The sequence below is a fragment of the Corvus hawaiiensis genome, chromosome 8 (genome assembly GCF_020740725.1).
Source record: "Corvus hawaiiensis isolate bCorHaw1 chromosome 8, bCorHaw1.pri.cur, whole genome shotgun sequence".
NCBI classification, from domain to species: domain Eukaryota; kingdom Metazoa; phylum Chordata; class Aves; order Passeriformes; family Corvidae; genus Corvus; species Corvus hawaiiensis.
The window spans coordinates 22,411,398-22,424,788 of NC_063220.1; the positions used below are offsets into that span (position 1 = coordinate 22,411,398).

Genomic DNA, 13,391 nt, shown 5'->3' on the forward strand with positions numbered 1-13,391 from the left:
ATACTAGAAGCCTTTAATAGCATCTTTTCATCTCACAATTGCAGAGTGCTTTTCAGGGCTTAATTAAATTTTACAGCGTGCCGTTCAGGTGAATGTAATTTGAATGCATCCATTCCTGTTTGTAAGGAAACTGAGGCAGGGAGTGGTGATTAGCTCAAGGCTGTGAGCCAAATAAAATACCAGAGTAAGAATTATGGCCCAAGAGATTCGATTAAGAGATTTGATAATTTCAGCAAAATTTGGTTCTTAAAAATTTCATCAAACAGACAACACAAATGATGGCTGCCTGAATGGCAGAGGAGCCAAATAGCTTCTCTAGACTCTTCCTTTCCTTAGCCTTTGTGATAACAAGTGCTTTATGCCTAGTTATCTCAGTCCAGTTTTGGCCTCACCAACCTTTGGCACACCAGATGCTTGCTCAGTCCTCCAACATGATCAGGAGAAAAGGAGTGAGTGGTTACACTCTACCTCTACCATCTTCTCAGCAAATGGTTCAGGCCTTTCACCCCTTTCCACTGAGAGGCCTGTTAGGGTGGGTTCTGAATGCATCCACCCACTCCTACAGCCATGGTCTTCTACAAGAGAAACTCTAATGTTAGTTATGAAAGGCCTGAATCTCCTTGCCTGGTGGTCAAGGGTGACCTTTTCATCCATCTCCTCACTGGAAAGTATGAAAAGCAGACTGTCCTCTTCTGTGGGTAAGCAGGTAGAAGGGGAGGAAGCTGCAGGGACAAAAGTGTTCATTTACTCTGCACATTTATCTTACAAAAATCCGTAGATTCTGTTGTCAGCAATTACTACCCAAATATACTTACTGATGATGCTGTAGGATAGGCCATAAAGCATCATATTGGAATGGGTTAGGACAGTGGGAAGAAATACTTTCTGGGCCCTCAGTGTTCATAGGTCAGAAATCATACTTGCTTTGGCCAGAGACTGACCATGAGGGGATTGGAGCACCATGAGTGTCGCTCCCCCACTGTGAGTTACTATCTGCAGAGGAGATGGCATTATCCAGCCTGTCTGGCAGGCCTAGAACTCATATATGCAGCAATTTAAAAAGTGGGGTGTGGCAATTTCTTTGAAGGTGTGTGAAACAAGACTGAAATCAAGGACATGAGAGATCCCACAGATACAGTACACAGGCTGAGAGCACCCTTTCCTTAGTACCAGCTATCAAGGTAAGAAAAGGTCTTCTGGCTGTGAGATAGGTTCAAAACAAACAGGTTGGTATTTTTAATGACCTAAAGAAGCAGTCTTTGGGAAATTCATTCCCTCAGTAGAGAAACCAAAGATTGAATGATGTCTGTCTGTCACCAGATACCAGTCTCAGATCCAGAGGAAACAGAGTCCTTTGCTGCCTGGCTCTGCTGGAGCCTCAGCCCACAGTGGGCAAGTACTAGCACATCTGGGCTTTCCAAAGCCTGAGCAGGACATAGCAACCACAGTGCCTGACTCCACATCCTCCACATAGGGTATGCAGTGTGGTACACAGTACGTTTCCAGTGTGCTGTGACAGTTAGTCAGTAGCTATTAAGCAGGTGTAATGAAGGCAAAGAAGTTTTCTGTTTCCATTGTTGTTTTAAAAATACTTACCTGGGAGTGAAATGGCTCCTCACGGTTCTGCAGAGTCCAATCTTCCATTGCTGTATTATGAAAAAGGCACTGCATGGTTTGTCTTTTTAACAGAATAGTATGATCAGAGTAAAAATTAGGTCAGGCAATTGCTGAACAGGTTTTGCCACTTACTGTTGATCATCTTTCTAATAACTTTCTTTTCTCCTTCATGCTGACCTCTTCTAATAGTGAAGTCAACAGCTGTGGCTATGTGCGCAGGACATACTTTGACAGCAGCAGGACTCAGCTGACAGACTCTGGAATATATCATTTCAGTAGCATCATCTGGGTCTATAGCTGGCTCTTCTACAACTGTATTGAAGGTTGAAGGCCTTGCGTGTTCTTCTTTTTATCTTCTTTCCACTACACAAGCACTGCACAGGGATCTTAAAATGTGTGTAGGAAAATGGACCTTAGGGACAGACTTTATTTCAGGGTTAGAAACACAGCTTTTTTTAATTTACAAGTGCTTGGTTGTGTGTAAATCTGTTTCACTAACCAAACTTCACATCAAAGTATTTGAGCTGTGCTGTACTTGATGAGAGCAAGAGTGCATGTTTGTCATTGCGTAAGGGAAACAGAAATTCCTTTGGAAACAAGGAGATAGAGACCTGAACACAGCACACCTTAGAGGATTTGCTGCTAATTCAGTGACAGAAAGTTTTGGGTTTTTTACATTATTGACATTCCTCCAGATGAAAACCTCTGTAACAAATGCCATTTTGAACCTCATTTATGATTGAGGCTATTTCCCAAGGGTGCTCACACTCCTTTGAAACCTCTCTGTGGGATTGAATTAGTGACTTAGGAGACTCCAGGCCACCGGGATGGAGTGCAGAAAGTGCCCAGAAGCCTAATTCGCCTCTCACAGAGCACAGACACTCCCATTGACCCCACTGCTTGAATGCCTCTGCTGTCAGAAGAGAGCCATGGCAAGAAGTCAGTCATGTATATCAGGAGGAATTTCTGCTGATCCCACATTTGGGAGAGCAAGAGAAATTCCCTGTGAGTGGGGAGTGTCCTCAAGATCAGGATGCATCCCTGACCTTCAGTGAGAATGATTCCGTGGGTTGTTAAAAACGTTTCGTTTTCAGGAAGATTAGCTGCACCTTTCATTTGTCCTTTGAAGATTATTTTTGCTCTGTAAAGGGTTTAAAAAAATGGCAAACCAGTACAGGCACATACAAAAAAAAAAAAAAAAAAAAGAAAACACAAGGTTATGGGAAGAAGCTGAGATTCTATCTGTTTTATTGAATGATCCTGGAATACAGTAACAAGGGGACAGTCGTGTGCTTAATCATCTCACTCTTACAAGTAGAAACGATGCTTGACAACAGAATGTACTGATATGAATGTAAGAGTTGGGGAAAGGAAAAAAACCTAAGGAACAAAATAAGCATAATATGTAAACAAAATTCTGCTAGGAGTATTTGTAGTGACAGATGCTTTGGTAGATAGGGCAAAAAATATATTCCTTTCTCCTAAAGGGAAATAGGTGGAAGTCCATCAAATAAACTTTGTCCTGGCATATTTTATTTTTGCATGGAGGAAAAGGAAAAGATCGTTTTTGATGTCAGAATTTTTTTTCTGCTGTTTTTTCCCCTCTCTGCCATACCAGAAAAAAAGATCAGGGAAGATAAGCCAGGCAAAAGAAAAAAAAAATGGAGGTGGGGAAGGGGGAAAAAAAAAGGTTACTCTGAGTATCAGAGAGGGGGCTAATTGTCAAGGTTATATCTCCACAGATGATTGATGTGAGGCTGGGTTTTTCTGTCAGCCTGTCACAAAGCAGGAATGTTTAATGTTCTCATTATTGGTTACGCTGTTGTGTATATTTCTCTGTCAGCACTGCGGACCCATCTGAACTGCCAAGGCACTTCAAAGCCCTGCAGGTCATTTATCATCCTCCTGACGCTGCGAATGTTCAGCCTCAGCTGAGTGCCAGGGATTTGTTATGACTTGAGAGCCAGCTGACAGACAGGTCTGCTGCAAAAAGGATTCCTTTTTGTCACACTGCGAAAACATCAATGTTCCTATAATGGCCTACAACTGTCAAAGGGGACTGCCACCTGACAGTTGTGTGGTCTCACTAATTTGCAGCCCGGTGACTTGTTTCCTTGAGTTTAGATTCAGTTACGGTGTCACATGCAAACAGGTCACCATCTGTCGTCCTGTGCCAGGGGGCACATGGTAGGGGGTGGAGAGGGAGAGAGAGGGAGAGAGAGAAGGAGAAAACGATGAAGTGGCAAACTGGGGGTGGGGGAGAGGCAAGGGGAAAATAAAAACGGCCATGCAAATCAAAGCTGCATCTTTATTTTAGATTCCTGTTTTCTGAGTGTTTCTAGCCCACCACAATGTGAATCTCTGAAAGTTGTGTTGAAAATTGAGGCAGGGAAAGAAAGGACCTTGCAAAGAGCCAGAGCTGGGAGGGGTGGGGGGGGGGGTGGGGGGGGGGAAGGGTGGGGGTAGGGGAGAGGGAAAGAGAGGGGGGGGAGAGAGAGAGAGAAATATCAGGGCTTTGTTTCCTTTCCCAGGCCATGACATGATTAATCGTTTTCTTCTGATCTAATTTTGGAACATGAAAAACAGCACATTTGTCTTGAAGAAAAATGATGTGCCGTACTGCGCAGATGGAAATTTCGAGCAATGAAAAAGATTAAAGTGAAATTCCACTCCTTAGACCTAATCATGAGTTGTAGATTATTCTGTCGTTCTAACCAGATGGTAGGCTTGATTCCACAACCCCCTTCTTATATTAATGAATACTAGACTGTTATATTTGACTTAGGTAAGTGAAATGTCTATCAAGCCTAATGGACTGCCAGCCAGCATAACACATGTTGTACCACTGAGGGTCCTTGCTGCATTTTTCATGTTTTATACTAATGTAGAACATTTTGTTTCCTACTGTTTTCCATCATTGTCACTGTTTGCTAAATATTTTCACATGTAGGGGGAAAAAAAAGTAAAAAACTTGTGTCCAGAGCTAATTTCCTCACGTTGGTCACAGCTATAATTCTACAAGTAAAACAGTCACCCGAAGCAATGCATACAAGAACTCAATAGTAACTTGATTAAGTTCCCAGTCAACAAGACTGCACTAGGCTGTATGTTAACAAACCTAATTATAGGCAGCATGGTGATAAATTGTGCAGGGTGCATGTAGCACATCTCTGAGGTCATGTCTAGAAAAGAAGTTTTGCCCCAGGGGACAGGGATGGGGTGTCATTTCTAAATAAAGTAAATGCAGGTTCACTGATGTTTCCCATTGGGTTGCCTTCCGCTTTCTGACAAATGTTTTTCTAGCAAGGGTCTCCCAAGAGATCCTTGCGAGAACGGAAGAGTGGAGGAGGAGAGGAATGAGAGGCTGGGGGATTCTCTTTAACCTTTCCAAGTGTGCAGTCCTGTGACTGCCACGTAGCTTCTTGGACTTGTCAGAGCCATGGGTACTGCTAATCGTATGTTGGGATGGGTGCCACCACTTGTGCTTACAAACCATGTTACCATTTTCAGCATGTAGCTGAACAAAATGGTACTTCTTACATACTCTGGATGTGAGAGTGGGATGGAATCTCTTCCTTGTATGTAAAGTTAAAGATAAAAATCTCTGGTTTCTCCTGTCAAAAAACCCAACAGTTGGGCCTTTGTGCCTGAGTGCTGCCCCTGGTTCTGTCGGGGAGCATGATCCCAGGTAGAGGAAGCATGCATGCACAGTGCTAATTTTAGACATTGAAAGAATCAACAGGATGCATGGATCAAGTTACTCTGCCTAGGAGAGAACAAGTCCAGAAACTTGAGTAAGCAGTCAAGAGTTGTCCAAATCTGGACTTAACTGAAGTATGATAGATACACTAAAGTTAATTTGCAGTTGTAATAAAAAGTTCATTTAGGCTGAATGAAGAAAAGCATCAAAATACACCTTCTAATTGAGAAACTAGGAAATCTATATGCGAAGTCTTTTTGATAATGGAATTAATTTGAAGCTTACATCATTGCTTTAGTGATTTTATTCTCAGTATTTTAAAACAGTTTCTTCAGAGTTCTGAACTCTGACAGACGTGCCTTTCTCAGTGAAGTTGCCATTGATTTTAAGTGCTGAATAAGGACTCTTAGACTGTGCCATAGAATAAATTCCAAATGGCCCTCCAGTGTGAGTACCCTGCACTTGGGACCTGCATTGTTGATGATTTTCCCTTTTTTTCACACACATAACATTTTTTGAAAGAATGAAGTGAGGAAGGCCTAAGCAGAATGCTCATTGTGTCTTGCCCACACTCAAGGCAAACAAATTGGAAGTCTGAAAATAGTGTGTCACAAAACACTTTTCTTTGTAATTAATTTTAATTTTTTTTTTCTTTTTTTATTTGTACATATTGGCTCTATCTGAGAACATAAGCTAAAATACCAATATGCTTTCACCACATTTCTTTTATGGTTGGATTTAGATTGGGTCTTAGCTCTCCCTAAAGCTCGCTCTCAGGGGATAAAAAATTTTTATTGACGAGAATTCCTATGCAAAATATTACCTGGCAGATTTTTTTCAATTAATTTCGAACAAAACTCTCACTTAGTCTTTTTATACTCCTCTCAGTAAATGCAGGGTAAATTACCCCTTTAAAATGATCTGTACAGATTACCAGCCTGTGTAGTTCCTAACCTCTGGGGAAAACTGACTTTTTGCAGTGCTGCTTCTCTTCTGTGCAGGGCATGTGGAGCTGACTTGGCAGTGAAGGGAAAGTAATTTGTTCCTGACAAGGGCCAGTTGCAGACTATTTCTTCACTGGAAGAAAGTGACAATCAAGCAGGAAATTGTGACTGCAGTTCCTTATTTGAACTGATCCTTCTTAGGAGCTGGTAGACATATCTTAACTTAGCCTTTAGCTTGTTTTCCTCAGTCTCACAGCTTTGCTTTCCATGAAATGTCAAGGACCTCGAATTCCTGCAGTGTTTACAGTTTGGCCTGTGGAATTTGCGGCCTGCTCAGAGTGTTGCAGATTTACAATTATATTGTGAAGGTAACACAGGAGAGGTAGGCATTCCTCTTCCTGGTAGCATTTCCCAGAAATGGCTGCAGTTTGGGGAGAGGACTTTGACCTACTGAGGAAGAGTAGCACATCTGGAAGGGAGAGTAAGCTGTCTTTTGCTGTTGAATCCTTATGAAGCCGACTTGTTTCTAAGTGTGGGGACAGAAGGATGGATGGAAGGCTATGTTATAGCTATAGGTAAGCCTCAGAAAGCATTTGTCTTCCTGGAAAAGTGTATTACAGCCTTTCTGGTCTGCAGTGGGTTATCACCCTGCTGTAGCTTTGATCGATGGCAAGTGATGGCAGCAGGAAATAAAGGTCCACTCTTTGTGTTCAGGAACACTGCCTAGGAGGGCAGGACCCTGACTGGATGGAACATCTCTATCGGTTTGGAAGCAGGTTGCCTATAGCAGGGTCAGCAAGATGTTTGCCAGTGTCTGCGTGTCCAAACTCTGCATAAGTGCTCAGAGCTGGGGTGCTTGTACCCATGGATCAATCAATTTGCCCAGAGAGGGCTGACAGCTCTGAAACAACCTGATGTCAGCTTTCTGCAAACATGAATCCATGGCTCTTAGCATTTCTTACAGGATATCACTTCCTCGTGTGGCAGATGCCTTTCTAATATTCTAGGCCAACCACAGACGGATTTGCACACTACCACCACACACCTTACCTTTCATTGCCTGTTCCCTGTTTTACTTCAGAGAAAATTACTCTATTCATCTTTCTGACATGAGGCTCAGATCATCAGATGCCAAAGCCATTCCCCCCTAGGTGAAGTGTCTCCCTCTGGTGGGCCTGGGGGCAAGGGAGGAAGGAACAAGCTCTTTCTCATCTGAACTACAAAGCCATCACTTAGAATAGTTGTCATGTGAGAGGTGACAAGTCTCTTTTTTTTCCTCTACTGTTTATTTCCATTTAAGCGTATTCCCAAATTCCTGTTCTCCATGCACTCTTCTTGCTTTTGTACCCAGTAACTTTCAGCAGTTTTTTCCTTTTCTTTCAGATGTGCTCAAGACACAGCAGAAGTTGATACAATCTAATAAAAACTTCCCTGTTTGCTCTGTCATAAAATGCAGTGCCTGGTGTGTTCATTGCCCTCCTGTCATCAAGTGCCAGCTTCAGCAGGACTTAGTACTCCAGGTTCTTCCTGCTGTCATTTTCACTTCTCCCCAAGGACTAAACTTTTAAAACCCGAGAAATGCTAACTGAGATGCTAAGTAACACTTGAACCACGCTGATCTTGGGTAAACAATTCCCAGAGTGTTACCATTCCTGATGTTGAAAGAACAGATCAGTGAAAGAAAAGAATGTGCATACAAATTCTCAATAATCAGGCAGCCAGCTGATTTCTAAATATTGAAAGATTCCCTTAGAAGACACCAATTTTGTTTATGTTTAAAATGACACACAGGCTACAGAGCCTTTACCATTTACTCATTTAAGACTTTTACCCAATTTTTAATAGGAGTTAATGGTTTAAGGCTCAATTTAGAGGGAGAATACTGCGTTCTTTTTTTTTTTTTTTTTGGTCTATTTCTTATGTAAATATTTCTATATTTAAACTTTTCTTCATTAAAGTGATTTTTGCAGTCTACACAGCAGACAAGTAAGAAGAAAGACTGCCCATCACCCTTTGAGCAGAACATTTTTTGCCCCAATACATGCCTATATGGTAGGTTATATCAGGTGCTGAAGAAACACCTTATCTTTTGTTGGCCAGATGACAGCCTTTCAGCATAAGAGCGGGTATATATTTTTATTAAGAGGTAAAGCAGCAACATTTCTTGCTTAAACAGGGCTTTAGACTCCCATCTCCTTCCAGAGCATAGGTTGGGTTGTATGAGGCCCTGACTGGCCTTAAGAGCTCTGGTGAGGCTCACCTGAGGCCCTGTCCCACAGCCCTGGCCTGCAGGTCGAGGCCGACTCAGCCTTGGGCAGTGAGCTTGGTCCCCTAAGCCAAGTTATAGGTGTTCCAGTGCCATCCAGCCATTGCTCTGGCTTGCTGACTGGCTTTCTGGGGTGGACTCCAGTCCTGCCCTGCAAGGTAATTTTGCCTCCTGTCCTGTATCCCATGTGTACCTTAGACCTGTATCACAAACCCATTTTCAGCCTCCTCTCTTGATTGTGCTTCCTGGGAGGATGCTGCCATTGCCTCTTTATCTCACCTAGTCTGGCACTGTCAGTGGACCCCATTACAACCACCAGCCTGATCCTCTTCAGGCAATGTGGAGCTTCACTCAAGTTACCCTCATTTCCCAGCTTCTCCTCTCCTTGGAGAAGCCCTTCTCTTTCTGCTTCCTGATAAGTGGCTCCATTTAGGATTCATGTGTGCAGTGCAGCAGGAGAGCTCACAGGCAGCCTGCTTTTAGTCAAGGTCTGACCTTTTCATGGGCCTGTTCCATGTTCCTTGCTCAAGAAAAGCAGGGTCTGCTTGAACATCTCACTGCTATACATGGTACCATGAGCAGTGGGTTTTCAAGGGGCTGGAGAAGAAGTCTGCTCCTGATTCTACTTGGTTTTCCAATTGTATGAGCAGTTGCTGCTTCAAAATGGAATCTTTTTGTTTTCAGTAGACACAGAGCTCTTTATCTTGCTGTGTGACTTTGTGCAGATTCAAAATGGCTTCCTGTCCCCATTCGTTAGTGGAAGGGATAGATTTTCCCTGGTGTGGTGCCAAATTTATATAGAATTTGAAATGTTCTTCTAGATGAGATGCTGTGTTCTGTAATGCTCAAGGAGCACATAATATCTTTGGGGATATATGTATAAATACACTGGTATATGAAGAAAAACCCCACAGGATTTTTAAACGAAACAGTTGAATATCTAGCCTGGATCCTAGTTTCTGTTGTTTTCTAGAAGAATACACTCACAGTAAATTCATACCAAATTTCTCAGAAAATCTGACAGAAGAGTACTTGAAGAAAGGCTTCAGCATTATTGCTGACTAGCTAACATAAGCTGAGAATAGTATATGACTGTGGTGAAATACTCATGTTTCCTTAGTCCTGCTTCTTTCTCTTTCTGGGGTGTTGGTTCTGAGAGCACATATAAGCCAATGGTTTTACCACATTGCTAAAATTAATCTCCAGATCGATGTAAAATTAATTGCAGAATTCTACTTTTATGGAGAATAGTAGACAGTGGAAATAAGGAAATCTTTCCTACCTTTATCCTATAACATGAGTGTTTATAAACTCTAACCCAGGTTGGTCTCAGGGTAAGGAAATATAGATCAAACCTGTGATTTATATGATCAACTACAGAATTTAAATACTAAGTTCTTATTAATCTAAATGTGAATTTGTTAGCTAAATCCCCATATCTTTCAAAAATATGCCAGTGTTCTACTACTCATTTTGTCACGTTTGTATATAGTGACAGATTTTGTAAAACTACTTTCATAAATGAACAAAACCCCAAATGTACATCACTAAAAACTTAGAAGACAAACTGATTAGATTTCCTGTGGTAGAATTGCATTATCAAATAAAACACAGGTTTTGAAATGAAACACCCTGAAAGAAATACAGTTGGCTGAAAATTCCCATAATGAGAAATCCATGAGCCTAAATATTTGGTTCTCCTGATTTGCTCACTTCCTCAGGTTAATGTTTCTTCAACATGTTTCCAGTTCTTTTTTTTTCAGCTGAATTGCTTGTTGTACTTTCAAAGGTGATGATTTGCAAATGATGATTTCCATCCTACTGTATTCTGTGTGTGGCAGAATGTCCATCAAGTTGCCTCTAGGTGACATTAGTAGTGCAATCATTCAAAATGCAGCCTGACAGCATTTCAATCAATTCACTTTTCAACACTAGACATCAAATATACATTGCAAACCCAGCACCTGCTGTATTTGTAGTGTGACATCAAATAGGTTAGCCTCGGGTCCTAAGACAGCGGCTGTCTCTTGAACTGCTGCATTAAGGAGTGACTTTGGCAATGATACTCTTGGAGATTAACACTCCACCAAAACTGGCTCTCGACCTACAATACAGTATAATCCCTTTACTCCTTGTGTTTCTCTCTCAGCACAGCCCACAGGAGCTCTGTGTCTGCTAGATGAGTCAGCCACAGAGCCCAGCTCTTAACCTCATCCTGTAGAGCTTCGTATTTACAGCAAAGGTGTGAGCAGAATGGCAGCCACGCATTTGTAAAAGCTTGTCCCAGGTCTGAGTTCCTTGGGGTAGCTTCCTCTTTTTTGCAACAACTGCATTGCAGTACCCCCTGAGGCACCTTGAGGTTGCAAATTTTGCAACTCTTCATGAGGTCTTGGTGATTGTATCAAGACCTGCTCTTTTGAAAGAGCAGGGGAAGCACGTAGGATAACATCCAGCTCTTGTCACACTGCTCTTGAGATGAAGAGGCCTGGCTACTGCCATCTCAGGACTTTGTCTTTTGCTTGGAATCGAAAACAGATTAGTTAGTGATGTCCTCGAAAGTTCTCAGTATACTTCTGTGCTTTGGGCTGAGGTAAGGTCTATTCCTTGACCCACAACAACCTATACTGTGTGTACTGAATCTTCTGAGTCAGATCCGTAATTCTCTTTAATTGAGAGGACAACTAGCTACCGTCAAACACCATGGAGGTGCCTGACAAAGCAGACACAGTGCCCAGGATTTCAAGTTCAGAGAAATAAAAAAGGTGTGCCAGCACTCATAAACCTTAGGAGGACAGTGTGAATCCCCTTCCTTTTTTGTGTTTGCTAATCAGGCTTTGGTGCTGATGGCATAAATCAGGAAGATGAACAGCTGGGAGATGAATCAGATAAAACAGTACTGTAAAGGCATTGTCAGCTGGTCATAATAGCGGCATGGGCAAGGGCATGCAGGCCACTGTGGGACTCAGGCACAGTTTGGGCCTTCTGAGGTGACCCTAGGAGACAGGAGTGGGGATCCATGTGTGACAGGTTTAGAAAGAAAGAGTTTTACTGTGGCCTATTTACCACGTGCCTCACCACCACCCCTACTAGTGCTGTAATAGATGTGATCTTTTGTGCCTAGAGGGACAACACCAGGTCCAGTCCTGATTCAATTCCAGGTACTAGGCAGAATGGTGCTGATCACATAATCACCTCAATCCTAGAGCCAGGGATTGCAGGATTGCGTTTCCTATGCAGGGCATCTCCCTCTCAGTGTGCACAGTGAAGAGGTGACCAGCTGGCCTCAACATTAGTTCTGAGCCCACAGTGGGCAGGAGATTTGTGTCCCCTCACCGTGCAGGAACTGCCTGCAGTCACACTCCTGGAGATCCACAGAGGGCACTGCCCTGCTTATTGCTGCCACTCTTGCTGAGAGATGCTCCACATCAGGAATGTGAGTGCAGCAGGAGATACACATCCCAAGTGGCGCAAAAGAGGTTAATGTAGTACCCAATAACCTTCACAGATGAATCAAACAGCTGAGCTGAAAAAGCTGTCATAAATATTTGCATCCCTAGCAAAGTTAATGGGGGAAGAGGAATGCTGTCTTAGAAGATGAAGCAGTATAGGGACAGACTTCAGAAAGGCAGGAAATTGGATGGGGTGGGAGAGATTATTCAGAGCTATTAACTCAGTATGGAGGGATGATTTTGTTGAGGAGTGACTGCATCTCTTCCCAGTGGAAATGTTTGGCTCTGGAGATAGACAGACTGGATGCTGGTAAATCCCAGGTTAGGTCAAGGTCCTCCCTGCAGGCCTGCTCATTCTGCTCTTTGGGACGTTCAGCTGGCTGGTGCAGTTTCATCCTGCAGGCTCACAGATGGTAAAAGGACTCACAAGCCAGACTGAGTGCTTGCTGGGGACACAGATGTGCTCTGAAGATTGCTTTGGTATTTATGTGAAACAACTGCTTTTTATTAAGTGTTGAAACTAATAATAAATAATCATAAATTATTTTCGTGTATTAAATTGTTGACATAACACCAACACAAATATTTCTTAGGAAAGTGAACAAACATATAAAGCTACATTACTTTCTAAATGAATTCATTAGTATTTATTACAATTACAATCAATCATTAAGGATTATGATGATGTGCTTGGAGACTGGATTTTTTTTTTTTTGCTATTATTAATAATTTTAATTACCTACTTTAAGTACTGGTTATTTCCCACAGATATCCCTGGGCACTAATTTTTATACAGCTTCGAAAATACACTGGTTTTGGTTTGGGTAGCTTTGTAGTACACCATAAATTGCTGAAAATAATTTCCTTGTTGTTAAGCGGATACAGAAGCTCTGGATGTCCGTCAATCAGTTATGACCTAGCTTGGGAGAGCTGGTTTATATTGTGCAATAGGAAATTTATTTCTCCAAAGTTTTATGCATCGTATCCAAAATGCCAAGAGGCCAGGTTTGCCCATGTAACTGATTTTTATGTCCTTCATGCCACCAAACAAGAGTTTATATGCTCAAAAGCTTGCTGCCCCTATACCTAATTTATCTAACAAGACATAGTGTCTAGAACAGGTTGCTCAGAGAAGTTGGGGATGTCCCATCCCTGGAAGTGTTCAAGACCAGGTTGGATGGGGCTCTGAGCAGCCTGGTATAGAGAAAGGTGTTCCTGTCCACAGTAGAGGAGTTAGAACTAGATGACCTTAAATGTCTCTTTCAACCCAAACTGTTGTATGATTATTGCCTCAAAAGTGTCTGGAGATTGTGATAGTCTCACTGTTGGACCTATAAGTATTTCTGATGCTAACCTGGTTGACCCTACTACACTCTTGCAGGTGTCCAGTAATTAGACTTATTACATAGTATTCA

General features: G+C 42.3%; 1 long non-coding RNA gene across 3 annotated transcripts in view; it reads left to right on the plus strand.

Moving 5' to 3' along the window:
* LOC125329728 overlaps nt 1-13,391 on the plus strand; it is an 85,168-nt gene that overhangs the window by 11,473 nt on the left and 60,304 nt on the right. The gene's annotated exons all lie outside the window — the stretch shown is intronic.